Source organism: Staurois parvus, unplaced genomic scaffold (genome assembly GCF_062004578.1).
Source record: "Staurois parvus isolate SC_StPar_1 unplaced genomic scaffold, SC_StPar_1.0 ptg000321l, whole genome shotgun sequence".
In the NCBI taxonomy this organism is placed as follows: domain Eukaryota; kingdom Metazoa; phylum Chordata; class Amphibia; order Anura; family Ranidae; genus Staurois; species Staurois parvus.
The window spans coordinates 813,563-841,211 of NW_028318117.1; the positions used below are offsets into that span (position 1 = coordinate 813,563).

Consider the following 27,649-nt stretch of genomic DNA (forward strand, 5'->3'; position numbering starts at 1 on the left):
AGAGGCAAGAAGCACAATGGCTTAGTGGTGGGCATTAGGGATGCACCGATATATCAGCCAAAAATAGAGTTATTGGCATTTTGCTGATACAAAAAAAAGGTGCAGATAATGGCATGCAACGTCAAAAAGACTTCAATGCAAAAACATCCCCTAGTGACTTCAATGCAAAATCGTCCTCTAGTGACTGCAATGAAAAACCACGCCCGATAAAACTTCAATGCAAAACCGTGTCCCATAGACTTCAATGAAAACCGTGCCCCATAGACTTCAATGAAAACCGCACACCATGGATTTCAATACAAAACCGCGCCCCATAGACTTCAATGCAAAACTGCATCCCATTGACTTCAATGCATAATTGCGTCCCATTGACTTCAATGCACAAACACCCCCTAATGACTTCAATGCAAAAATTACAGCCACATCAACTGAATAATATTAATAAAAACATTTTAAATTGTCCGTTCCAGTTTTCGGCCAAGTGCATCCTGAATTTTCGGGTTCGGTATTGGAATTTTCATTTCGGTGCACCACTAGTTAGCATGCCTTGCTACACAGGGATCCCCAATTTGAATCTTGGTTAGGGCAGTATTTGCATGTTCACCATCTGCTTGTATGGGTTTCCTCCGACACTCCAAAGACAAGCTGCTAGGTTGATTGGCTATTGTCCAAATTAGACCTAGTATGTATGTGTGTGTATGTATGTATGTATGTATGTATGCATGTAAGGCATGCCTATGCAGGCAGTTCCATTCATGTAATTTGGGACACAGTGGCCGCACAGGCATAGCTGCAGGCCCCCAAATGCAGACAGTATGCATTATGGAACCCAGATGGATGTGAAATTAGGAGTAGCAGCAGTGTCTATGCAGCTGTTGTAGCCCAACAGACATGAATAAGACATCCCTGTACAGGCAAACACGGCCCTCACATGGGTGCATGCAAGTACTTGTGTAAATGAGGCCTTAGTTATGGAAGTTAATGTACCCAAGTGCACTGTAAATACATGAAGCAGATTGGAAGCTCGTTGTGTTAAAACAAGAAAAGTTTCATGGGAAATTATTAGATTTAACTAAAGTACCGAACTGAAAAAAGTATATAGATCTTTTTCACACAGGGGACAGGAGGGAACATATTTAAGAATAGATAGGGTTAGGCCCTAATTCAACTTTAATGTATTTAACCACTTGCCTACAGGGCACTTTTACCCCATTCCTGCCCAGGCCAATTTTCAGCTTCCAGTTCTGTCGCACTTTGAATGACAATTGCGCGGTCATGCAACACTGTACCCAAACAAAATGTGTATCTTTTTTTTTTTTGAGACACACAGAGCTTTCCTTTGGTGGTATTTAATCACCATTGGGTTTTTTCTTAGTTTCTGTTATAAAATTTGGTAAATGAGTATTTTTTTTTCTCCTTCACTGAGCTAATGAGGCTGCAGTGATGGGCACTGATAGGCGGCACCGATGAGGAGGTACTGATGGACATTGACAGGCATCACTGGTGGGCATTGACAGGCATCACTGGTGGGCACTGAAAGGCAGCACTCATATATGGCACAGGTAGGTGGCACTGATCAGAACCGTTAGGCGGCACTGATCGGAACTGTTAGGTGGCCCTGACTGGCAGCTCTGATGGGCACTGATATGTGGTATTGAAGTGCACTGGTAGGCACTGATATGTGGCATTGATGTGCACTGGTATGTGGCAATGATGGGCACTGACAGGTGGCACTGATGGGGTTACTCTGATCATCAGTGCCCTGATGATCAGTGTAAATGTCCCCACTGAGGAATGCAGCTTACCGGCTCTTCTCACGCACTGTCAGCGTGAGGAGAGGACTGCCAATAACTAGCATTTCCTGTTCACATGCGATCAGCTTTGATTGGACACAGCTGATCACGATAGAGCCTGTGTCATCGGCTCTTTACTGTGATTGGTGATCCGCTGTGTCCCAGGGACGCAGCGTACATGCGCAGCTCGAGTGGGAGGTTGTCATATGATGTTCTCCCAGAACGAGAGAGCCGCCAGCCTCCCGTCATTTTCTTCTATGGCAGACGGGAGTCGGTTAAAGGATAAATTCACCTTTGTTCAGGTTTTCGTTTTCCTCTAAATTCCAGCTCCCCTATGTACCAAAATAGCATTAATGTACTTCTTTTGCAGAAATTCAGAAGCTTTCCATTTTTTCTACCCACCTTTATGTCAGTGTCCAGATGGCTGTCCAGAAAGCGTCTCCATTACTTCTGCCTTATTTCCCGCAGAGCCAGTAGGTCATGACACAGGAAGCGCACACACCTTACATCTACCATCCTACCTCCCACCCACTTCCAGGTGCACAAATATTAAATGAAAAGCAATCAATCAGTGATCACTGTGCTCACTAAATACAGATATCGATTTTTTTTTTTTTACCTTAACTTTCATCTTGCATAGTTCATTCATTTGGCAGAGTGTGCTGAGTGAACAGATAACAGCCTATGTGGATAGAGCTGTAGTACTGAAAACAGGAGAATTGTGTTCTGAGTTCTGTAAAGTTCACAAACACTAAGAGATTGTCCAATCAGATTGCATAGTGTATGGCCATCTTTATACACGTACATAGGAGGGAGTGGATTTAGACACTCAGCTGTCAAGCCCCGTTCACATCTCTGCATAGTGGGAACTCACATTCCCTCGAGTTTTTTTGGGGGGCGTCTTGGATCATTTTTGCTTGTCACGTATAAGGCAGCTCGTCCACTTGAATGGGCTGCCGTACACGCAATAATCGTCCCAAAAAAGCTCCAGAACTTTTTTGCTTTGAGTGGAGTGTGGTGCTTTTTTACTGTGATTTTTGGTGCAGAGCATTTCTGAAATGCAAGGCAAAGCGTGCATTTTCTATGCAGTTTGCAATGCGTTCGGAAACACACAGATGTGAATGGAGCTTCATTGTTCTGTGTAGGCTGTGCATGGGATAGGTGTCAGGGGCACAGGCTGTGCATGGGATGGGGGTCAGGGGGCGCAGGCTGTGCATGGGACAGGGGACAGGGGGGCGCAGGCTGTGCATGGGATGGGGGTCAGGGGGTGCAGGCTGTGCATGGGATGGATGTCAGGGGGTGAAGGCTGTGCATGGGATGGATGTCAGGGGGTGCAGGCTGTGCATGGGATGGATGTCAGGGGGTGCAGGCTGTGCATGGGATGGATGTCAGGGGGTGCAGGATGTGCATGGGATGGATGTCACGGGGTGCAGGCTGTGCATGGGATGGATGTCACGGGGTGCAGGCTGTGCATGGGATGGATGTCGAGGTGCAGGCTGTGCATGGGATGGATGTCAGGGGGCGCAGGCTGTGCATGGGATGGATGTCAGGTGCGCAGGCTGTGCATGGGATGGGTGTCAGGAGGGGCAGGCTGTGCATGGAATGGGTGTCAGGTGCGCAGGCTGTGCATGGGATGGGTGTCAGGTGCAAACCTGACACCCTTTAACGTCTTCCCACCCGGCCTATTGTACAATGACGGCTGAGCGGAAACCCTTCTGGCACGATCTGTCACTGGCTGTGTCCACGGGACACGGCCGATGACAAATCACTAAACCGGCCTGCTGCCAGTGTCAGTGTCCATTTTGGTTTTCGGCCAAGTGCATGTCAAATTTTTGGTTTCGGCACCAGAATTTTCATTTCGGTGTACTCCTATTTTTTACTATGCGTCTTGCTGTGATTGACACTCATTTTTTCACATGGAAAAATGTGCTTGCATCTGTGCTTGGTGTGCAGTTAACAATTAATGGCACCAAAAGCACAACTAGTTAATTTTAGGTGTATAAAGGTGGCCATACACAATGCAATCTGATTGCACAATTTCCTTTAGATTTTCCAGAACTATGGAATAGGAGGACCCACCTATCTACCCAATCATTCTGTATACAATCAGGCAGGCCCTTGCAATACATAGTTGATAGTAGATCTAAAGGAGATTGTACAATCAAATTGCATAGTGTAAGTGCACAATCTCTTAGTGTATTTGAACTTTACAGAACTCTGAACACAATTCACCTGCTTTGAATACTACAGCTCTATGCACATAGGCGGATGTCTGTTCACTCAGCACATTCTGCCAAATGAATGATTTATACAAGATTAAAGTTAAGGTAGAAAAATAAAAATCAACGTCTGTGTATTTAGTGAGAACAGTGATCACTGATTGATTGCTTTTCAATTAATAGTCGTTCACCTGGAAGTGGGTGGGAGGTAGGAGGGTAGATGATGTAGGGTAGCTAATGAGGTCAGCTGGCCAACTCCTTCCTGTGTCACGACCTAATGGTTCTGCAGGAAATAAGGCAGAAGCTTTTCGGACAGCCATCTGGACACTGACATAAAGGTGGGTAGAAAAAATGGAAAACTTTTGAATTTCTACAATAGAAGTAGATTAATACTATATTGATACATAGGGGAGATGGAATTTAGAAAAAAAAAAAAAAAAGAAGGTAAACAAAGGTGAAGTTATCCTTTAACCACTTGCCCTCCTGAGGATTTACCCCACTTCCTGACCAGGCCATTTTTTGCGTTACGGCACTGCATTACTTCAGCTGACAATTGTGAGGTCATGCAACGCTGCACCAAAATGAAATGTATGTCTTTTTTTACCCACAAATTGAGCGTTTTTTTGGTGGTATTTGATCGCCTGTGCGCTTTTTATTTTTTATGCTATTGTTTACGTAAATTAATTGGTTTACGTGAAAATTATAGCATTTACAAATGGCTGTATAGATACTGGAGGTTTTTTTTTTTCTAAATTTCTACTAAATTTCTTCAAAAACAAGATTGACACAATTCGCAAGGACATTGCCGCAACTCACACGCCCTCTCAACCCGTCCCCTCTCAAACAGCTACCCCCTCATCCCCCCTCTCCCTCGACATAACCCGCAGGGACTTCGTCGCTGCTCAAACTCCCTCCAACCCCGTTCCCCCTCACTCAACTACCCCCTCATCACCCCTCTCCCACGGCCCCACCACTGCTCTGACCCCCACTTCCACCCCACCCTACATTTCTCATACTGAAGCCCCCCCAACACTTCACACCTTTGACCTTACTACCATCGAGGAAGTCTCCAAGATCCTCTCCTCACCACCTGCCCCCTCAACCCTATCCCCTCACAACTCCTACGACCTCCCTCCCCCTCCATCCTACGCTCCCTCACCCACATCTTTAATCTCTCCCTCTCCTCCGGCACGTTCCCCTCCCCTCTGAAACATGCACACATCACCCCCATACTTAAAAAGCCCTCCCTGGACCCCAATGACCCGAACAACCTCAGACCCATCTCCCTGCTCCCATTTACATCTAAACTCCTCGAGCGCCTAGTCTACACCCGCCTAAGCTCTCACCTCAACAACCTCCTTGATCCCCTACAGTCCGGCTTCCGTCCCCTACACTCCACCGAAACTGCCTTACTCAAACTCTCCAATGACCTGCTAACCGCCAAAGCTAATGGCCACTATTCAGTGCTCCTACTCCTTGACCTCTCTGCGGCCTTTGACACAGTCGACCACCCCCTCCTCCTAAAAAAACTACACTCCTTCGGCCTCAGAAATTCTGCTCTCTCCTGGCTCTCATCCTACCTGTCACACCGCTCTTTCAGCGTTACCTATAATGCTACCACCTCCCCCTCACTCCTTTCTCTGTTGGGGTCCCTCAAGGCTCTGTCCTTGGGCCCCTTCTCTTCTCCATCTACACCTCCTCCCTTGGCCAACTCATACACTCTCACGGCTTCAACTACCACCTCTATGCCGACGACACACAAATCTATCTCTCAACCCCCCACCTCACCCCCTCGGTCTCCGCCCGAATCACACACCTACTGAGCGACATATCAGACTGGATGTCGCTCCACTTCCTTAAACTGAACCTCTCCAAAACCGAGTTTCTTGTCTTCCCCCCAGCCCGGACACCACCCCCCATTGACTTCTCCATCACATCCAACAACGCCACCATCAAACCCGCCCCGCAGGCCAGAGTACTTGGTGTCATATCCTATCCTTCCAGCCCCAAGTCCAATCTTTAACAAACTCGTGCAGACTCCACCTCCGCAACATCGCCAAAATCCGCACGTTCCTATCCCTAGAAACCACTAAACAGCTCATCCACTCCCTCATCATATCACGACTCGACTACTGCAACTCCCTCCTCACTGGCCTGCCTCGCCGCTGGCTATCCCCACTTCAGTCGATCCTGAATACAGCTGCAAGACTCATTCACCTTTCCAACCGCTCCATCTCCGCCACCCCCCTCTGCCAATCCCTCCACTGGCTTCCGATTACGCAACGGATCAAATTCAAAATCCTAACACTGACGTACAAAGCTGTCCACCATACTGCCCCGAACTACATCACTGACCTAATATCCAAGTACCGCCCAGCACGCACACTCCGCTCCTCACAAGACCTCCTTCTCTCTAGTTCCCTGGTCTCCTCCTCCCATGCCCGCCTCCACTACTTCTCCAGGGTGGCACCCATCCTCTGGAACTCCCTGCCCCAACCCATCAGATTATCACCTACTCTCCTCTCCTTTAGGCGCACCCTGAAAACCCATCTCTTCAGGGAAGCCTACCCCCCCCCTCTAACCTGCCGACCTCCTCCACTCTTCCTACCACTCCATCCCCCACAGCTATCTCCTCCTGTACCACTATCCCCTCCCTCCTAGATTGTAAGCTCGAAAGAGCAGGGCCCTCGATCCCCTCATGTTTTGCATTGTATTGGTATTGTTCTGTCACATGTTCTGTCCCCCTTTGTAATGTACAGCGCTGAGCGAACCATTGGCGCTTTATAACTACTGTATAATAATAATAATAATAATACTAGTATTGGCAGCAATCAGCGACTTGTATCGGGACTGCGGCAGACATAGTTATGACAATTATTCTTCGGCCTCATGCACATGAACGTTTCCACAGTCTTGAACCTTGTAGCCTAAAGTTCCCAGTGCTTCCCTGAGCTCGGGGAGCTGTGGTGCCATGTACAGATGTCCATACAAGTGAATGTCTGTGCGTAGCCTGCTGCTTGTAACCCTAGGTTCACATTTGTGCGGGTGGTGCCGCTGCGGATCCGCACAAAAATCCGTGCAGTCGCACCACCCGCACAGAGAAATGCGGGTGCGATTAGTTCTAATAGCACGCCGCCCGCACTGGAAACCGCAACCGTACTGGGAACCGAGGTTCCCGTGCGGGCTGCGTTTTCCAAAGAAGTGCGGGGACTTCTTCTCTGCGTCTCATGGGCACGGGAGTCCATTCAAATGAATGGGCTCTCGTGCCCGTGCAAAACGTGGCCCACATGGCCGCATATATGTGAACCGGGGTAGATGATGATGGTCTCTGCACTGGTGTTTATTTGCTCTTTATGGGGTATTCCCCATAAGCAAAAGTGACACGTCCGGGGAAATACTTTGCATACACATGTACAGGTAAACAATCCACAAATCAATCTTTACAAGCAGCCAGCCACATACAGCCATTTACTTGTATGGACAGCTTTATGTGGCTTCCTGGGCACTGAAACACCTGAAATTTTACTCTACTAGACTCAAGAGTGTGTAAACCTCCATATGCATGAGACCTTAGAAAAAAAAAGTATATGGAATAGACTTGTACATAGTCCTGCTGGTCAAAAAGTTTAACAACTAAAAAAGAACTGACAAACTTTGACAGCACCTGAAATCTGATTTTCTGTGAATTGTTATCAGACAGTCACATTTATTTAAACGTGTCTAGGAAAAGCAGGATGGGATGGACACCCAAAGAAATATGACATCATGAAAGTGTGTGGCGGGGGGCTGCTCTAAGCCAGTTTACCAACTATTATCATTCATTTAAAAATTAGCAGATGAAGCTGTCATACACATTACAACGTAAAAGTAAAAAGCTATTACAAAAATATGGAAAAAAAAAAAACTGATAATTGAGAAAAAAAGTAAAGAAATGCCAAATTAATTGCAGCTCCACAACTCCATCTCAATAAAATTAATAGCAAGTTGACATTTTCCATGCTCTAGTAAATGTTACATAATCCCTTTTCACATTCATGGCCCTGTCTAACCTGAGCTTCTATGTCATATGACAATCCAATTTTATATATTGAGATTAATGTCCTCTAATATTACAGCTAAAAGAGACCCCTATTCTAATACATAGCAGCTAATATAGATTACTAACAAAATCAGCAGCAGCCAGCTCAGTTGACTAATGATGTCAGCTGCTGCTATCATTAGCGATTGGGACCAGATATAGACACACTAATTCACTATTTGGACCTGGTGCTGCTGTTACTATTACTTCATGAACAGAGGCAGCTGCAGATAGTACACTAAGCTTTGAGCACAATAAAAGGCCAAGGAGGGCACATATTTGAAATCAAGTCCTAACCGCAAATGAATCTTTTCTTTTATCCAGCATCCTCAAATGATAAATGGTTTCACTAAAAATGTATCTTGGATTGTGATAGACAAGATATAAAACTACTGTATCTAATGGATTACCAGATATATGACCACCTGATGTATCTGGGTCTCTCCAAGGAGGAAGCGGATCTGGGAGTTTTTAAAATGACAGGGATGTATCTTTAACTATCAAGAATATATATGGATCAGCCATAACATTATGACTACCCATCATAACCCATTGAGGCATGGGCTCTACTAGACCTCTGAAGGTATGCTGGCAGTAGGCTGTCAGTAGCAGATCCTTTAGGTCCTGTAAGTTGTGAGGTAGGGCCTTCATGAATGGGACTTCTTTTTCAAGCACATTCAACAGATGTTCAATTGGATTGAGATGTGGAGAATTTGGAGGCCAAGTCACCACCTCAAAATTGTTTTTGTGTTCCTCAAACTATTCTTGAATTAATCAGACCAGGCCACCTTCTTTCATTGCTCCTTGTTCTAGTTCTGAGGCTCACATACTCATTTGTAGGCATTTTTGGCTGTGGACACGGGTCAGCATGGGCAGCCTGATCGGTCTGCGGCTACTCGGCACCATACAAACTGCAATGCACCTTTCTATTGGAACCAGCATGAACTTTTTCAGCAGTTTGATCTTCAATAGCTCTTCCATTGGAGCGGACTACACAGGCCAGCCTTCGCTCCACACATACATAACTAAGCCTTGGCTGCCCCGACCCTGGCTCAAGGGTTTTCCTTCCTTGGACCCCTTTTGGTAGGTCCTGACCACTGCAGTCCAGGAATATCCCACAAGAGCTGAAGTTTTGGAGCTGCTCTGACCCAGTTGTCTAGCCATTACAATTTGGCCCTTGTCAAAGTCACGCAAATCGTTTTCCTTGCCCATTTTTTCTACTTTCAAAACATCATCATCACAAACAACATGTTCACTTGCTGCCTAATATATCCCGACCACTTTCAGGCACCATTTTACCAAGATGATCAATATTATTCACTTTACCTGAAAGTGGTCATAATGTCATGGTTGATCGGTGTATTCATATGAATGCAGCCCATTGCTTTCAATGGATCTGTACACAGTCATGTTATAAACCTTAAACTAGCTCCACGTTTAGATCTGTAAAAAAACAATACACCCACAAAACCCCCCCCCCCCCAAAAAAATCTCTTACACTGGTCAGTATTTAATGCAAATATGCACAGATTCCCCTGAATTGTTTAGCATTGTGGGAGTTAGAAGAATTTTTAGTTGCATAAATGGGCACACTTTACGGACCATACTTGTGTCTTCTGGGCTGGAGCTGACTTGGCAGGAAGATCTGGCATTTGTACATCAGTATCATGTGCAAGGACCCTTATAATCCCAGCAAGAGGTGTATTGCACCCCTGAGTGGAAACCAAGCCATGGTTCCTACCATTTGTATTTGATAACTGTAAGCTGTGTACTATTTTTTAAAGTCCACCTGTACTTTCAGTTTAACCACTAGCCTACCGGGCACTTATACCCCCTTTCTGCCCAGGCCAATTTCCAGCTTTCAGCGCTGTCGCACTTTGAATGAAAATTGCGCGGTCATACAACACTGTACCCATATGAAATTTTTATCATTTTTTTATGACAGAGCTTTATTTTGGTGGCCTTTAATCACCTCTGGGTTTTTTTTTTCTTAAACCAAAAACTACTGAAAATGTTGAAAAAAAATTTTTTTTCTTAGTTTTTGTTATACAATTTTGTAAATAAGTGATTTTTCTCCTTCACTGATGAGCGCTGAGACTGCAGTGATGGGCACTGATAGGCTGCACTGATGGACACTGATAGGTGGCACTGATGAGAAGGCACTGGTAGGTGGCATTGACAGGCATCACTGATATATAGCACTGATAGGCGGCACTGACTGGCACTGATAGGCGGCACTGAAATGCAGCTCAGATGGGCACTGATATGTGGCACTGATATGTGGCACTGATGGGCACTGATATGTGGCGCTGATGGGCACTGGCACGAGGCACTGATGAGCACTGACACAAGGCACTGATGGACACTGACAGGTGGCGCTGCTGGGGCTACACTGATCATCAGTGCCCTGATGATCAGTGTACATATCCCCTCCGCGGAAAGCCGATTACCGACTCTCCTCTCGATAACCGGCATTTCCCTGTTTACATGTGATCAGCTGTGATTGGACACAGTTGATCACATGACCGAGCCGACATCTTCGGCTCTTTCCATGATCGGTGATCCGCTGTGTCCGAGGGACACGGCCGATCGCCGTTCTCTGCCTGAGCCGCGCATGCGCGGTGAGGATGGGAGGACGTCATATGACGTCCTCCCAGAACGAGAGAACCACCTTGCGTCCATCATATTACTATATGGCGGGCGGGAGGTGGTTAAAGTGACACTAAAAAATATCCTTTGTTTACAAAATTAATGCATACACGGACACTACTTAATGGCCCTGTAATAGTTTTTTTTTTTCCATGAAATCGTTCCTTATGGTGTTTTTCTACCTCTGTGATCTCCCAAAGCTCTCCTTTTCCCCCTAATTTTCCCTTGTTTGAAGCAACCAGTGAACATTATTTGTGGTCATGTGCATTGCTCTATACGCAGTACACATCCTACAGTCCATAGAGAAGAGAGGGCGCCTATGTTCCTACAAACAGTGGGACCATAAATTACAAACGTAGCCACCTTCTAACAGTAAGTCATGTCACAGCAGCAAAAAAAAATGACTTGGAGGAGGTTGAGTTAAGAATACATTCGTGATTAAAATAGTTTTTCTCTTTACAGTAAATCAGCTAAGTACATTCCAGATGCATCAAAACAAAAGGTGTTCCCAGTCTTTTTTTTTTTTTTGTTTTTGCTAGAAAACATCCACAGCCTGAGTAAAAAAGCCTGTCCTCAGCTAGCATGCTGTAGAGGACCCTTGCTCCCTGTATGTAAGCAGTGGTCTCTCTGCACAGGTCCAATATACCCCGTGCTGAGCTAGAGCTCTCTAAACAGCAGGGATTTTGTGTGTTTTGCTGACTTTAGAGCAATAGGTCAGCAAGGAGTTGTGTCAAACATTGCAAATGGCAGGGGACAGGCTTTTTTCACTCAAGACATGGTTTTTGTTTTTTTTTTTTTGTAGAAAAGGAACTGTGATGTTAGATTCACATTTGTGCATTCTCACAACACACAAAAATGTGCATCCCTTTTGCAGGTGCACAGCAGTGCCAATAATACTTAAATGGCCCCCCCCCACACATCTTGCCTAATGCATGTACTTTCACATGCACAAAAAATGCACATTAAGTACCATGCGTTTTAGTACTATGTGATTCTTAGAAAGGGTCATACACTTCCTTTGTGTGGTTTTTTTTTTGTGTGTAAGACAGTCTACTGAAATGAATAGGTTGCCCAAAATTTTGCTTAAGTGCAGGTACGCTCCATTGTGAATGAAGGCTCAAGACGTCCCACACTGTTTTGATACATCTGGAATTTATTTAGCTAATAAAAATGTAAAGTTTAACTGGACTTTAACAATTTCAAGTCACAGCCAAAATTGTGTAAAATAAAAAAAAAAAAAAACGTGCTCTCATAGATAAATAAAACTATGCAGTGCGAAGGCACCTTGCTTCGGTGTACAGCTTTTATATATATTTGCAAAACTAGGCAATGGAAAACTGCCCATCAATAGACACAAATTAGACAGTACCCCCTAGTTGGCTAGTAAGTGCTACAGGAATTATGTATTACATTGTCATGCATCTGTGTATTGGTACTGAAAGAACAACCTCTCCAGTGCTTCAAAGGGGTAGATGCCAGTTAAACCAAGGAATCAAATGTGCTGATGGCCTAGGAACAGGGTCTTGGTACAGCCCTCCTCTGACTGGGGGATCAACAAAAAACTGGAAAGAGAAGCACACAGGGGGCGCAAACACGTATTATCCAAGGTTTATTGAAAAATTCAAAAACAAAAACATACTCGCAAATTGAAATGCATGTAAAAGCCTGTAAAACTACTGAGATGGCCCAACGTAAAAGGCAAAGTACCTGACTGGTAGTGAAGTTGGCCTGCTGACACATTTCAGGGATGTGTCCCCTTCCTCAGGGCAATTAGGTTGGGCCATCTCAGTAGTTTTACAGGCTTTTACACACATCTCAATTTGTGAGTATGTGTTTTGTTTTTTTCAAAAAACCTTGGATAATGCACTGTTTGTGCATTAGTATTACAACTCTACTACATGTCTTACATTGAAACCCATGGTGGATAATGCTGGCACATAAATCGGTACTGTACCAATATGTCAGTTAAATCACTCTGAAAATTGTTCCTAAAATATCCCATAATTGTAAAAACTGATGTTTGGCTGACAGAACTTGTAGTCTAGCAAATACATTTCAAAATTGCTTTTCATCAACAGAATTTTGACATTTGGAGCATTTAGTAAAATTCTGATTTGTATTCCAGTGAGAAAAGATTAATTTATATATTTAAATACATTTTTGATTGTGCTTTCAAACTGCACACTTCAGTATATCATAAAAAAAAAAACCAAAAGGTCACCCTCTGTATTTTATATTAATACATAGTAACAACAGTGGAATTAAAAATTGCACACACACTTTTTTTACATTATCCTCCAGCTAGGCCTGAAAGGAATGCTATGTTCTTTAAATCTGATTGCCTCTTTGCTGTAAACCCTAAGGTCACTATAAACAAAATATATAACGCAGAAAATGTTATTTCTGTATTGCAGGCGGCTGAGAAACAGTACTGTAAATTTGACCAGATTCAGCCAAGCGCGGGAGCAAATTGGCAGGTCATCCATCTTGCTCACTGTACACTGTCAGGGATGGCATGAATTCCCTACATGATTAACAAACTTCTACTTGGGTCTGCATCCTTTAACCTACAGCAAGGTCGGCATTATGGTTGCCTGCCTGATACCGCATACAAAGCTTACTTTAAGTTTTACTCTGATTTTGTTCCCTGAATCAGCCTAAACAAATCTCCCAGAACAGCAAGATTAATTACTGCGCTGTAGTGTCCTGCACCACATAAAGCGTGCTTGGATTTTTCTAAGGTGCTTCTGGGAGAGAGGAAATGACAGATGAAAAGGATAAACATTTGGAAAATGATTAAAGCCATACACCGTCCTTGCATGGCAAATTAAAAAAAAGAAAAAAAAAAACCCGGAAAATTGCTTGCAAACAAAATTGGCTTCCAAAGACGTGCCAGCTTGTGATCTGATACCGAGTAAGTAAAACCATCTAGGACTGTGTACCTTCCAACCACTGTGTGTAATAGGAAGAAGCAGACAGACAAAAAATAAAACCAAATTAAATCACATTTATGTGATCAGAATTCTGCTTCTGCAGGTCTTTGAATAATGCAGAGGAAGTAAAACATTACATAAACCGCTACAGAATGGTGTGCAGTGTTAACACATCTTCACTCACAGCTCTTCTTACTACTACTGGTTTTTAACCATTCTGTCAGATTTCCTGAGTGATGGCTGACAACGCTGTCTGTAGGTATCTTCACAGAAGTAGGTACAGTATATTAGCATCCCCCATGCTCACAGCCCCTCAGCTAATCTAAGGACAGCAAAGAGCAAGCACATCTAGAGGGGTGCAGGAGTGCCACCCATACACCCTGAGCATGCAGGCCGTCTTCCTCCTTCAGCCCCTACAGAGATTTCCTTTTGTTTAACCACATGCTACTCCTAGGGATTGTATGAACTTTCAAAACAATAGTTTTAAGACTCCAAACATCTCTGCATGGTTGAAATAGGTATGGGGAGCAATATATCATCGAACTTTCAGGATCATGATTACCCTTATTTGTAGTATCTTTATTTACTGAGTGCTTAATGACAGCCAATATGGAAATCTCTAACTTAAAGTGATTCTAAAGGCTTTTTACCTTCATGCTTTACGTGCATGAAGGAAAAAACATTCAGTGTACAGCCCCCCCAATACTTGCCCAAGCTCGAACGCAATCCAGCGCTGTGCACACGAACAGCTGCTCTCCTGGGTCTCTGTTTCCTCATTGGCTCAGACATAGCAGCAACAGCCATTGCACAGAGAAGGTAGGTATAACATGTTTGTTTTTTTGTTTGATATTACTTTAAGCAGCCCATAGATTATGAAATTTTCTTTCCTTCCACCACGGATGGAAGGAAAGAAAATTGCTTGATTTCTCCATCAACCCAGTCAGGGCTACAGGAGGAGGAATCCCTCCTGCAGCAGTATTGTTTTCTGCCCACGGGAAGCCTTCCTGCCAGTAGAACACAATGATCACTGCTGATGGCTATAGCTGCCAGCTGAGATCACATGAAAAAAGGCTGGTTGTACTGAAGTCATTTTATGGATCGACTTCAGTACTACCAGCCTGCCCATAGACAGACGGTTCAGCAGGAACTGGCTGAGATTCGATCCATCTATGTCTGGCTTTTTCCATATATGGGATCAATCCATGAGAAATCAATCTATCTAATTGGTCTATCTGTGAGATCAAATGATCCTGCTATGAGATCGATCTCTCTCAATTTATCTATGCTTAATTATCCATCTGATTGATCTATCCATCCATGAGATTGTTCTAGGTACAGGATATCGCTCTCTCTCGCTCTGTGTGTGTGTGTGTATATATATATATTATATATAATCAGTCTATCAATGCATCTAATTAGCAAAAGGGTAGGCTACCGCACATTCTTGTAGAGATAATGACCCGGGTGAAATCGTAAACAGAGGTCTGTAGAATCACAGGCAAAAAAGAAGGTTCACTCCACAGAACTTAACAGCAGGAGGAATATTTAACAAAGTGTTTATTGTGGTTGGATTATTTGGAAAGGTGCAACACGCCTTTCCCAAGAATCTATCTGTCTATTCTATCTGTAAAGTAAAGGCTTTTGAATAAGCAAATATTATAAGAGGATATAATTAAATGCTTCATCATTTTCAGTGTTTTATTGGAGAAAAGAAAGATATTTTCAAAGACAAATCTTCCGTTTATCAGATCCCCCATTTAAATTTCCAGACACGGCCCTCAATTCTCAGTAATAATAACCTAAATTCCATTTAGTGTTTATTTGAGCAGTCAGGATAAAGTCATTTCTTATTATCTCCCCGCTGTGTAAAAAACAGCTGGAAGGTAGGAAGTCAGCAAGCATTTTCACCAAAAAGTAATTATTGTAAGTGACATTTTTACTGCTGGCGTGCCATAAGGCGTACTGTGCATTCAGAAGGACAAGTTGCTGAAATGAAATGGCAGGGTGCTCTGTGACATTTTGACAAGAACCCAAACATTATTTATCTGATGACTGGTCTGATACTCTTCTTTACAATACGACCAGAGTAAGGACATGCTAAAAACAGTCTAATTCTCTCTGGCACAGAGAAGGTATGCGGGGCGGCATTTTACAAGAGTGGCAGTTTATGCAGCATTGAGTGGCAAAAGATTCGGAGATGGATAAAGCAGTGTGAAGAAGGGCAAGTGTCCTCTTTTTACAGCTACTCAAGCGTTAAGATTTAGTATGAAATAAACATTTACAAAAAAATATAAACGTAGTACAATTTTGCAGTTTTTGTACTGAATGGGAAAAAAAAAAACATACAATGTAATACAGTGTACATTCCTTAGTAGGCATGTACTTGTCTCTCACTAGACTGGATACTACTAGAACCTCACTGAGGCTATAGTATTTATGACATCATAATACTGGAAGTGATCTCACAGCACAATCGTACTGGGGACCATTGCATGTGGCTTATGTGCTAACATATGAAATGGCAGGCAATACAAACTGTGTATTAGATAGAACTTTTTTTTTTTTTGCAAATTGTCAACATATTTTAGTATATATATGAACCTATTTTAGTTATGTTTCAGATTACATTAACCAATATCTGATAAACCAAATCCAAGAAAATATTTTAATGCAAAAACAAAACTCTGCATTTCTTAATAGATTACAAAGTTATCGTCTTTGCTAAGAAAATATATCGGCCTTATGATCTCTTTCCTATGAAAAAGAATGGCGAAAAAAATGTATAGCATGATTTATTCTTTTCACTGAAAGGTGTTAGTAAACTCGGCCTCCAATATTTAAAGGTTAAACAGTGATTTTTAAAAAATATGTAATATTTCCATACATTTTCTATTTATCAGTGGAATGACGAAAGGTGCAAACTTTAACCTTAAGTGACCAGTATGTAAAAAATAATGCTTAGATATATATAGTAATAAATGCATAAAATGCAGCACCATCTTTAATAATGAATATGAAATTGCCAACGTCTAAAGGTTTTGGTGATCGATGGCTCCTTAAATTCAAGAATGTATTATCTACATGAACAAAAGAAGCATTGTTATAAGGACATGGTGCGTGGTTCCAAGGTTCTATACTAAGCGAAGGTTAATGGGTCAGAAATGGATTTTCCCAGGGCACCTAATCAAACACACAAAGCTTTGTGCAAGAACACAAATGGACATGCATACATGAATATTTTGCTCTTTTTTTTCTTGCAATCTACGTTAAAGCGCACAGCTGGGGCTGGCATAAACAGAATATCTAGTCCACAGATTTCTGGAATTGCATTAGACTTTTTAAGACTCGAAGCTCTTGTATCAGAAGCTAAGAAATGGATTCTATCGTCCCACACAAATTTTTCAAATGGATGATTCAGAACTAAGAACTGATAGTGCAAATAACAAAATGAAATATTGATAACATTTTTTGTTGCCATTTAGAAAAGCTGGCAAATATGAACCCTTTCCTCAATTTATCTCGGGTGCACAAAACAAATGGATTTTTTCAATATACTATCATCCAGTTTGAACTGCTGCATCACCATCTTCTAAGTGTTCCATAAATCACAAACTAAACACAAACAGGATGTGGCATGAGATTTACATTTAAGTGTGCCAATACAGGCCATACTCTGGACTGGACTAACATTCAACCTATCAATTCATTAGTACCTTGTGACTTCATTTTGGCTGAGAGAATAAGACATAAACCCCCTTAAAAAAACAAACAAACATTATTCTAAAAGCAACAGTTCATTACACATTGATTATAATAAAAATCACAACTTTGTATCAATACCAATGAGGTACAGAAAATGGGACTTCCATGAGGCCTATTGCTCTTTGTTCATTGTTATTGTAGGGACAGGAGGTAGCGGTGTGATGGAACATAACACACTTCCACTATATCACCATCAGCTTAAATTAATTTTTTTTTCTGATAGTCTTACTTTTTAGATACTTATCTATAAAGTCTTATAAAACCCTTTTCACAAAAACATGTTTATATTTTAAATATATGAGGGATGTTAGCTGAACAGTGTGCCGAATAAAGTGACACTGTTCTAAATCCCAAATGGTCTCCTAAAGCATTGCCTTCAAGGGTATAAAAATGCAATAAAATGGCTTGATGGAAGGGGGCCTTTTAATGTAGATCAAAACTTTAACTGCTAAAGCACTGTACTGCATACAGTTTTATCTTTTTTTTTTTTCTTTCCTTTTTTTGTTTGAACACAACTCTTGAAATTTCAGTAATATATTAAAGCTTTTTGAGATTAGTTATTGGCTTTTTTAGTTTTATGCTTTATAATTCTATAGCGCTCTTCTTTCTGGGGACACAAAAAGCTTAAAGTGGCTCTAAACCACAGACATGAAATATAAACAAAGCATATCCCTCTATAGTGTGTACTTGTCTCAATCAAGAGCACTAAGTGTTATTTCTGTCCACTGCCCCTTTCTTCTGCTTCAAGCATGAGTCACTTCTGACAAGTTTTCCGGACACCGAGAGACAAATGTTGACAGAGGAGGACACAGCCTGTGATTGACAGCCTTTGCTCTGTTCCTGTGTGCTGCCTGAAGGGGTGTGCCCCTTCCCTCCAATCAGCTCTAAGAGCTCTCGTCACTGATTTAACTTCAGCTCTCCACCCCCTGCTTTTCATGGCTGAGAGATCCTGTGTAAATTCTGCACTTTGAATGGATGTAGAGGAAAGATGGTTGTAGATTAACAGGTACAATTTTTATGTAGGAGAATTTGTTTCATCTCTGTGTATCACCTGAAGCCAGTCACCCTACTGGGTATATTTACAACCACTTTAACTGCTGTTCAGGCTGATGGGAAGGCAGCCATCTTGGGCACATTAAATAGAATATCAAACTAGGGTCAATTTTAGACAGCATGTCTTTGGGGTGTAGGAGGAAGCCAGAGGATGTATTACCAGCCAGGTCCCTATGAAGTCAACGCAGTGTGCACTTCCCCCAAAGACTACATTGTGGCATCATGCTGCTCTGTGCGCTAGCATAAGTAGGCCACGAATAAAACTACTTCAACACCTTCCTCCTCACCGACTTGAATTTGGGGGTCAGAAACTCTGTCTCTGGTGTGACTGACAATTTGTAAATCATGAGATGTATAGTCTCAACTTTAGACAAGGGGTATGTGTGAACTTTCTGACTGCAAGTGAGGAGCGAAACGAGAGACCTAAAAGATGGTTGTGCTATTTCAATGTAAGCAAAATAAAGGTTTATACTTTAATGGTAGCATCAAAACAAATGCAACTCTGTAATTATACATTATAAATGTATACTTAAAGACAAAATTAAATAATGGCAGGTCGGCCTTTGTTATGAACATTATTTTAGTCCTTAGTTTGCAGAGGTTTAGTGGCCAGATTATTTTCTGAAATCCATTACTTAAAATTCAAGAAACATGAAGGAATCCCTTGGTGAGTTTTATAGCTGGTGATCAGGTGTTTAATCAATATATGTATTATATACACAGTACCATCTTCCAGAGCAACCTCTGCACTTTTTATCTTTATTTACAAGCATGCTGCGGAAGATGATGAATGTGGTGACAAGCATCTGTATTATATGTCATTTGTCATTCTCTAGTCACCTTCGTTGTGCTGTCCAGCTCCTGGTAGCAAAAGCTAATGATTAAAACGCCTCCATGCAGAATACACTGTCTATTCAATTTAGGTTCAAACACAACTTTTAGATCAATGTGCTGACAGTAATACAAGACTCAGACAAGGTAGCTCACAAGGCCATTATCAGGACATTACACAAATTTACTGCAGTTTTCAAGAAAGCTGAGATGTTTATAAATCTGATAACTTTAGTTCACAAAGGTTTTATTATGTGGACTACGATTATTTAATGTGTATATTTTGTGCAAATAAAAGTCACAAAAAGACATTTTCACTCCTTAAATCAGCAGCTTCTGACTTGTAGTTATTGTAAAGTTCAATGAAAAATGGCCTCATTGAAGGTGGAGAGAACAATGCTGAATCATGAGAAATAAAGGCCTGCATTAGTCAAGAGTTAAGCTGGCAACAGACAGATCGCTTTTGTTCATTCAGCCAGCAGGCTGAACGAAAAGAAAAACAGATTCCTCCATCCACACACAAAGGATATAAGGTTGGGCAGGTTCATAAGTTATAGGGAAAGTAATATGGATTGGGTTATCGTTTTGTCAATCTACACAAAATTGTAGGCATAGCTCTTAATTAGATGTTAGAGGTAGTGCTCACAAGCATCTACAAACCTGAGTGATTTGGCCTAAGTGTTAAGCCATCAATAGATGAGTCGAAAACCAAATGTCCTGTTGACTGAAAAACGAAAATAGCTCATACGAGTGTAGCATTATTTGTTTCGTTTTTCTAAAAAAAATCCAGCATGTTGCATCAGGCACTTTCAATTGCAGCATGAAAATCATGTATCGCAGCTGGAACACTAATGCTGTGAAAAGCAAATGATCAACAAGAATTTTTGTCCAGTTTTTGACTCATCTATGCCCGGCTTTAGAGTACTATAACCTAAATAATCAATCTTAGAGATAACTATTTGCTTAAGGTCCTGTTCACGATGGTGCACTTTTGCCACGCTAAAACACACCTTTCAAGCACAACAAAGAGCATGAAAATTTGTTCCCTTTAAATCCAATGTAACTGTTCACATCACTATGATGTGGGTGTGCTGCGTTTTTAAGTCCTACATACTGCATCTTTGGGCTAGCTTTTAAAAAATGCACCTTCCTATTGAAATCAATGGGAAGGCATAAAACAATGCATAGCGATGTCACATATTAATTTTTTTCTAAGGTGACCAGGGATGAGAAGGCATGTGAAAAGCATGGAAAAAACTTATCTACAATGCATATCCTTTGCATTAACTCTTAATAGAATGCATTTTTAAGTGCACCAGTGTGAACGGGTCCTTGGTGGAGATTGAGTCAGTAATTATTTGAAGCTTGCTGACCCCTCTCTCACATACCCCACGTTCTTCCAGATCCCAGAATTCTCAATTAGTATTGACACCAGTGTCCACCATAGAGCACAGAGTGGTGTAACAAGGAAGCAAAAAGTACCGTATTTTTCGCACCATAAGACGCACTTTTTTCCCCCCCAAAAAGGGGGGAAAATGTCAGTGCGTCCTATGGAGGGAATATAAAGCGGCCGGTCCGGTATTTTTGCACCACCATGTCAGAATACCGGGCCGGCCGCTCAGCTGTTGTCTCCTGCAGGGCCTTACCTGTTCCTCGCTCCAGCGCTGCACAGTCTTCCCGCGCTGGCTTCTGTGACAGCCGGGTGCCCACTGCGCATGTGCTGCGCTTTGTGAATGATCCGGTGTCTTCTGGGACACATGAAGGGTCCCAGAAGGCGCCGGGCCATTCACAAAGCGAAGTGCTTCTCGCACCTGCGCAGTGGGCACCCGGCTGTCACAGAAGCCGGCCCGGGAAGAAGAGGAAAGGCAACTCCGCGGAAGTGGGAGCGGGTACCTGTCAAATTCAGGTAACCGCTCCCCCTCCCTCCCCAAAGGTCTGCAGTCTCTGGTCATTCCCTGCACTGTGTGCAGTCTCTGGACATTCCCTGTACTGTCTGCAGTCTCTGGACATTGCCTGCACTGTCCGCAGTCTCTGGTCATTCAATGCACTGTGTCCGCAGTCTCTGGTCATTCCCTGCACTGTCCGCAGTCTCTGGTCATTCCCTGCACTGTCCGCAGTCTCTGGTCATTCCCTGTACTGTGTCCGCAGTCTCTGGTCATCTCCTGCACTGTGTCCGCAGTCTCTGGTCATCCCCTGTACTGTGTCCGCAGTCTCTGGTCATCTCCTGCACTGTGTCCGCAGTCTCTGGTCATTCCCTGTACTATGTCCGCAGTCTCTGGTCATCTGCACTATGTCCGCAGTCTCTGGTCATCTCCTGTACTGTGTCCGCAGTCTCTGGTCATCTCCTGCACTGTGTCCGCAGTCTCTGGTCATCTCCTGCACTGTTTCTGCAGTCTCTGGTCATCTCCTGTACTGTGTCCGCAGTCTCTGGTCATCTCCTGTACTGTGTCCGCAGTCTCTGGTCATCTCCTGTACTGTGTCCGCAGTCTCTGGTCATCTCCTGTACTGTGTCCGCAGTCTCTGGTCATCTCCTGCACTGTTTCTGCAGTCTCTGGTCATCTCCTGCACTGTTTCTGCAGTCTCTGGTCATCTCCTGCACTGTTTCTGCAGTCTCTGGTCATCTCCTGTACTGTGTCCGCAGTCTCTGGTCATCTCCTGTACTGTGTCCGCAGTCTCTGGTCATCTCCTGTACTGTGTCCGCAGTCTCTGGTCATCTCCTGTACTGTTTCTGCAGTCTCTGGTCATCTCCTGTACTGTGTCCGCAGTCTCTGGTCATCTCCTGTACTGTGTCTGCAGTCTCTGGTCATCTCCTGCACTATTTCTGCAGTCTCTGGTCATCTACTGTACTGTGTCCGCAGTCTCTGGTCATCTCCTGTACTGTGTCCGCAGTCTCTGGTCATCTCCTGTACTGTGTCCGCAGTCTCTGGTCATTTCCTGTACTGTGTCTGCAGTCCATTGGTTCAGAATATTTTTTTTTCTTGTTTTTCACCTCTAAAACCTAGGTGCGTCTTATGGTCAGGTGCGTCTTATGGAGCGAAAAATACGGTAATTGAACCTGTCCTCGCTTTGTTAGGACATATACTACAACTGGAACAATACAGAGAAGATTACCATGGCCCCTGCGCAAGGATGAAATGCAAATTAGTTAAGCATTCCATATTTTAATATCATTATGATCATGCAACAGTAATACTCCTTATTGTCCACTGACACAAAGGTCTTTCACTTCATACATTTCTATGTCCTCCGCGGAGTCCTGTGCACATTCGGGTTCTTCTTTATGAATGTGGGACTTCTGTGTGGTGCATTTTTCTTCTTTAAGGTATTGCCTTGGTTTGCATTTCTGAATATGGTACCTGTATTCTGTTATGCTTTGTATGCATTATATGTATTTCCTAATAAACGTCTTATTGAAAAAGAAATTGAACCTGTCTAGACTGACAAAAATGTCAGCAATGGAACTTCATAAATAATGTGCTACAATGTATCACCTCTCAGCCCCTTGTCCTGGAAAAAGACATATCTATATTTCAAAAAGGGAAAGATTTTTTTTTTTTTTGCCCTGAAAATGCATCCAGAATAAACCTGCCTTTAAGTTAAAAAGCACAATCATCATACCTTCCCCAAAAAACGAACAACTAAAGAAAGAAAAAAAGAAAAAGCTAAAAATACTTTTTTGTTAGAAAACTTCCTACACATACTTTAGAAGAAACAAATGTCCCTATACTTTATAAAGGTGGGCCCAGGAAATAGTCATTGCTGTGGGCCCACCTTTATCCCATGGCAAAACTGAGACAAACTGTATACACAAATGCTAAAAGCAGCAAGGTTCAGTCTGAGATTTGTAAATATAAGACCTTAGGGCCGGTTCATGCCATAGAAATGCAGCCTGGATGCGTTTCTGCATGCACATTTTTGACACGTTGTTGCGTGCTGATGCGTTTTTGATGCATTCCAGATGCTTTCTTTTCTCTTTTTTTCCCATTTTTTGGGGGGTCATTTGGGGTCCCGTGCATTTTCGATGTGTTACAGCGCATTCTGGTGTGTGTTTTATGCATTTTACCGTGTTACAGTGTACAGGAAAAATGCAGCATGTTCTACTTTTTTTTTTTTTCTGGAACTGAATGCACTGGCACTGCAAGCACTGGTGTGAACCATGACACTGCCAACCACCATGTAACCTACTTTGTGTGTTTTGGATGTAGAAAAAAATGCACTGGAACGCATGTAGTGTGAACAAGCCATTAGAGATCTCTGTCTAATCTGTACTTCACAATTTACAAATGAAAACTGATTGGCTGCTGTAGGCAGGAACTTTATTTTCCTGGAATTTTATCCATCACCTCTGCTCTCTACTAAAATCATGGATAGTTTATAACAATCATTAAAATGCCAGTGATGGCTTCTCTGTTTATGTTGTTATGCAGCATCTGAAAAAAGTATAGATGGAAACCATGTTGAATGGAGTGTAGTGCGTTTCTACAAAAAGCGCCAAAAAATGCATAGATGTGAACCAGGCCTTAAGCCATTCATATTATATGCAGTCAAGAATACACTCACCCTAAACAGTCGCTGGTAGATTTGGGCAGTCCAGGGGATCAAATACTGACTGTGTGGCCAGCTTTAACGACCTAAATAGATGTGTTTTCTGGTAGTTCCCAGTAAAATAAATATTCTAGTTGATCATTCTGAGATCTTGGGGCACATGCTGGTGTATTGAGGTGTACATCTCTGATCTATACACAGAAGCAATCATTTAGGAGGCTCAACCAGTCAACCAGACACATGAGCCAAATGACATCCGTAAGGCATGAGGAAGATAGAAAGACAGATAGTGCTGAAAAGAGCAGTCTAGTTCAATACACTGAATGGCTTCCACTGCTCCTTGGAGGCATTCTGTCCACTTGAAGTCTTTGCCCGACAGTGTCACAGAACATACCTAATGATCACAATGCCTTTATTAGAGCAGGCCAGCAATGACAAATTATGGCTGGCTCTTTCCTGTGTTCTGACTTCACCTTTTTAAGGAGAGCAATTGTGCATAATGAATAAAACAAATCTCTGCTGAGTGCGAGGTGAAACACTGAGACTAAATGACACTTATGCTCAATGCGGCAATAATATAGTGATTATTAAGGGACATTATTTTATACAGTCCTACAATATCCATACTGCTTCTTTCAATTTCAGATAAAATTGTTGAGAAAGAGTGCTTAATGTAGGACAGTCAGTAAAAGTAATTTATCATGTTCTCGCCTCACTGCTCACGTTATCAGCGAACTCATTTTCTGCATTCATCATGCAATCAGCCTATTATTTGCATATTAATCAGGCAGTGGACCATGAAAGGACTGCATCCCAGCCAAATGCTGCACTATCTCAGGAGAAACACTCAGTAATTATCATACATCAGTGTTATGATGTGGTAATTGATTAGAACATCTTTTTGTTGCCCCCAGGGAGTCCCACTTTGGATGCTGCTTAAGGCGTTTGCCATAGATTATATTTTATTATTATATTTTTTACCCCCTGTTTTAAAGATCTTCAACCATCTTGAAGAGTTTTGTAAACTAGGTTTCACTGAATGATATTATTCATCTCATGTTTTAAATAATCATTTTTCTCTACATTCATCTCCAGCTGAGTTCTGAGTATTAGATCTGAATATCAGCCACTTCTATGTGATTACTTGGATTTGTCAAGTATTAGGCTTTATCACAGTGCCTAAGAAAACACAGCAGTGTTTGTATTAGTTATGAAACCAATAACAGTATGCATTATATTTTTATACAGTAACATAGCTTCCTTTTTCCGGGTCTGATGTATAATGTGACAACATCATTGCACACTACCAGCTTTGTCACCTCACCTTCTCACAGCAGGAGCTTTATACATAAGCTGTATGAAGAATGCTAGAAAGAAACAGTTGCTTCCCACAGCAACCAATTGGAGTCAATGGGGTTGATTTACTAAAACTGGAGAGTATAAAATGTGGTGCAGCACTGCCTAGAAACCAGTCAGCTTCCAGTTTTTTTGTCAAAGCTTAGTTTAACAAGCTGAAGTTAGAAGCGGATTGGCTACCATGCACAGCTGTACCAGATTTTCCACTTTCCGGTTTTAGTAAATCAACCCCGATGTTTAATTTTCAAACTTAAAAACGCAGCTAAACCCTCCTATCCTTTGCATCCAGGGAACCGGTCTTTAGTGTCTTTGGCTGTAAAGGTTAGGAGAGTTTAGTTTTGCTTTAAGGAACAAAGGAGTCTGTTATTCTGAGACAACCAGAATCTCCAACAGCAGTCCAATGGAGGGGCGGACAGCAATAACAAAAGACTACCAAGCTCACATAAAAAAAAGACCTGGGGACTGCTTGAAGCTGCTTGAAATACCTTACCCCCAAAGCTGGCATCAGATGGGCCCTGAATAAGTACCTGGAAACACTTGGAGAATGTGTGAACAAACGACCATGTGGCAGCCTTCTCAAACTGGGAAAACAGTTACCTGAAGGCCCAAGAGGCAATCATTGATCTTGTAGAGTTCATCTTGACAGGAAAGGGTGGAACCTTGTCCTTAAGTCCATAAGCTTGTGCAAGGATCTGTCTGAGCCACCTGGAAAATGGTAGAGTGAGAAGCTGTTTCTACTTTACAGGGGCCATCATGAATGACAATAAGACAGTCAGTCTTTCTAATGGAAGCAGTGACTGAAAGTAAGCCTACACAGCAGAAGCTATATCCAGGCACTGAAGGGATTTTTTTTTTAAATGTACTGGATCCAGATTGAGAGACAGAAAACAAAATGTAATGGTTGAGATAAAAGGCTAAAGCCACCTTAGGAAAGGCTTCAACACCACCTTATCCTTGTAAGACCATAAATGCTCCTTTAGAGGACAGGGTTGCCACTACAGACACACACCTTGCATATATGATGTTAGCAAAGAAAGCAACTTTGTGGGTGAGAGCAGAACAGGGAACATTCCTAATGGGTTCAAAAAGCTCTCTTTGAAGAGCCAAAAGAACCAAATTCAAATCACATGGAAGTCTTGAATAACAAATAGGAGAATAGCAGTCTTTTCAATATGATTGCAAGGACCAAGATTTGCTTCTAGATAGTGCTCAGGGCCAAATGCTGATCCAGGCCTGATTGAAGAAAGACTGGGATTTTTTCCTAGGGAGAAATCTTATTTCCTCACACCAGGCAAAGTAAGCCTTCCGTGTATATTGGTAGACCTTGAGAGAAATAGATTTCCTAGCTTTTAACAGCATGGGAATTACAGAAACAGAAAGATCCCTGTCTCTGAAGACCTGGACTTCAACAGACATGCCATTAAAGCCAGCCATGAAGCAGGATGGTAAAGTGGTCCTTGGGCTAGCAGATCATGTCAACCTGGAAGAGCCCACAAAGTGTCTGTTAGAAGTTTCATCAGGTCACAGTACTAAATCTGCCAGTGTAAGTTCAGAGCTATGCAGATCACCAGAATACTCTTCATCTTGATCCTGCTGAGTAGACAGGAAAGGAGGTTCAGAGGTGGGGAAGGCATATATCAGGTTTTGCAGATCACATGGAGTCACTAGAGCATCCACTGCTTCTGCCAGAGGATTTCTGAATCTAGAGAAAAACCTATCCAGTTTGTTGTTAAACCTGGAGGTCCAAACCCAGCAACCCCCCCCCCCCCCCCCCCCACACACACACACACCAGAGACACAGAATCTAAAAAAAACATTCCACACAGGTCTAGATGCTGCCTGCTGAGGTAGTCTGCCTGTCAACTGGACATGGCTTGATCCTGGGGAATTCTACTTCTCTTGCTGCAGAAATACTACTGGTCCCTCCTTGGTGATTGATGTATACCACTGCTGTGACATTGTCCAACTGGATCCTGAATACTTTGAGACTTAACCAATTTGCCCCACTAAGTTAGAATGTTGAGTTGTAGGGGTCTGCAGTGGAACTGAGCAACTGAAACCCTCTTGGAGAGAGCTGGACGATTTTTGGACTGTAGAGTTTGAATCTGGGACCAGAAAGTCAGACGTTTTTCTTGGGGAACAAAAACTCTAACAGGGCTGTGTTTAGGATGATATATTCCAAGTGATGTATTGGTTCTGGCACTGATATCAGAAGATTCAGTGTACAATTAAACTGTTTTAAGGCGCCTGAGTGTCCGCATCACATAGTCAGGATTAGTGCAGACTGTTCCCTCTGTGGGAAACTGTCCAGATATCCCACAATGGGAATATTCTGGAAGCATAGTAAGGCTAGCAAAAGTGCCAATACCTTACTGAACACTTGGAATGCAGAAGACAGACAATCGGTACGGCTACAAACTGGTAGCGTTG

The 27,649-nt window shown here is 42.6% G+C and overlaps 1 protein-coding gene and 1 non-coding gene across 3 annotated transcripts in view; one reads left to right on the forward strand and one right to left on the reverse strand.

Moving 5' to 3' along the window:
* The window catches only part of CUX1 (cut like homeobox 1), a 459,567-nt gene that overhangs the window by 23,161 nt on the left and 408,757 nt on the right, over positions 1-27,649 (reverse strand). The gene's annotated exons all lie outside the window — the stretch shown is intronic.
* LOC149457388 (U6 spliceosomal RNA) lies at positions 22,376-22,482 on the forward strand. Its single transcript, XR_016313637.1, has one exon. It is a non-coding gene; the product is annotated as a U6 spliceosomal RNA (small nuclear RNA).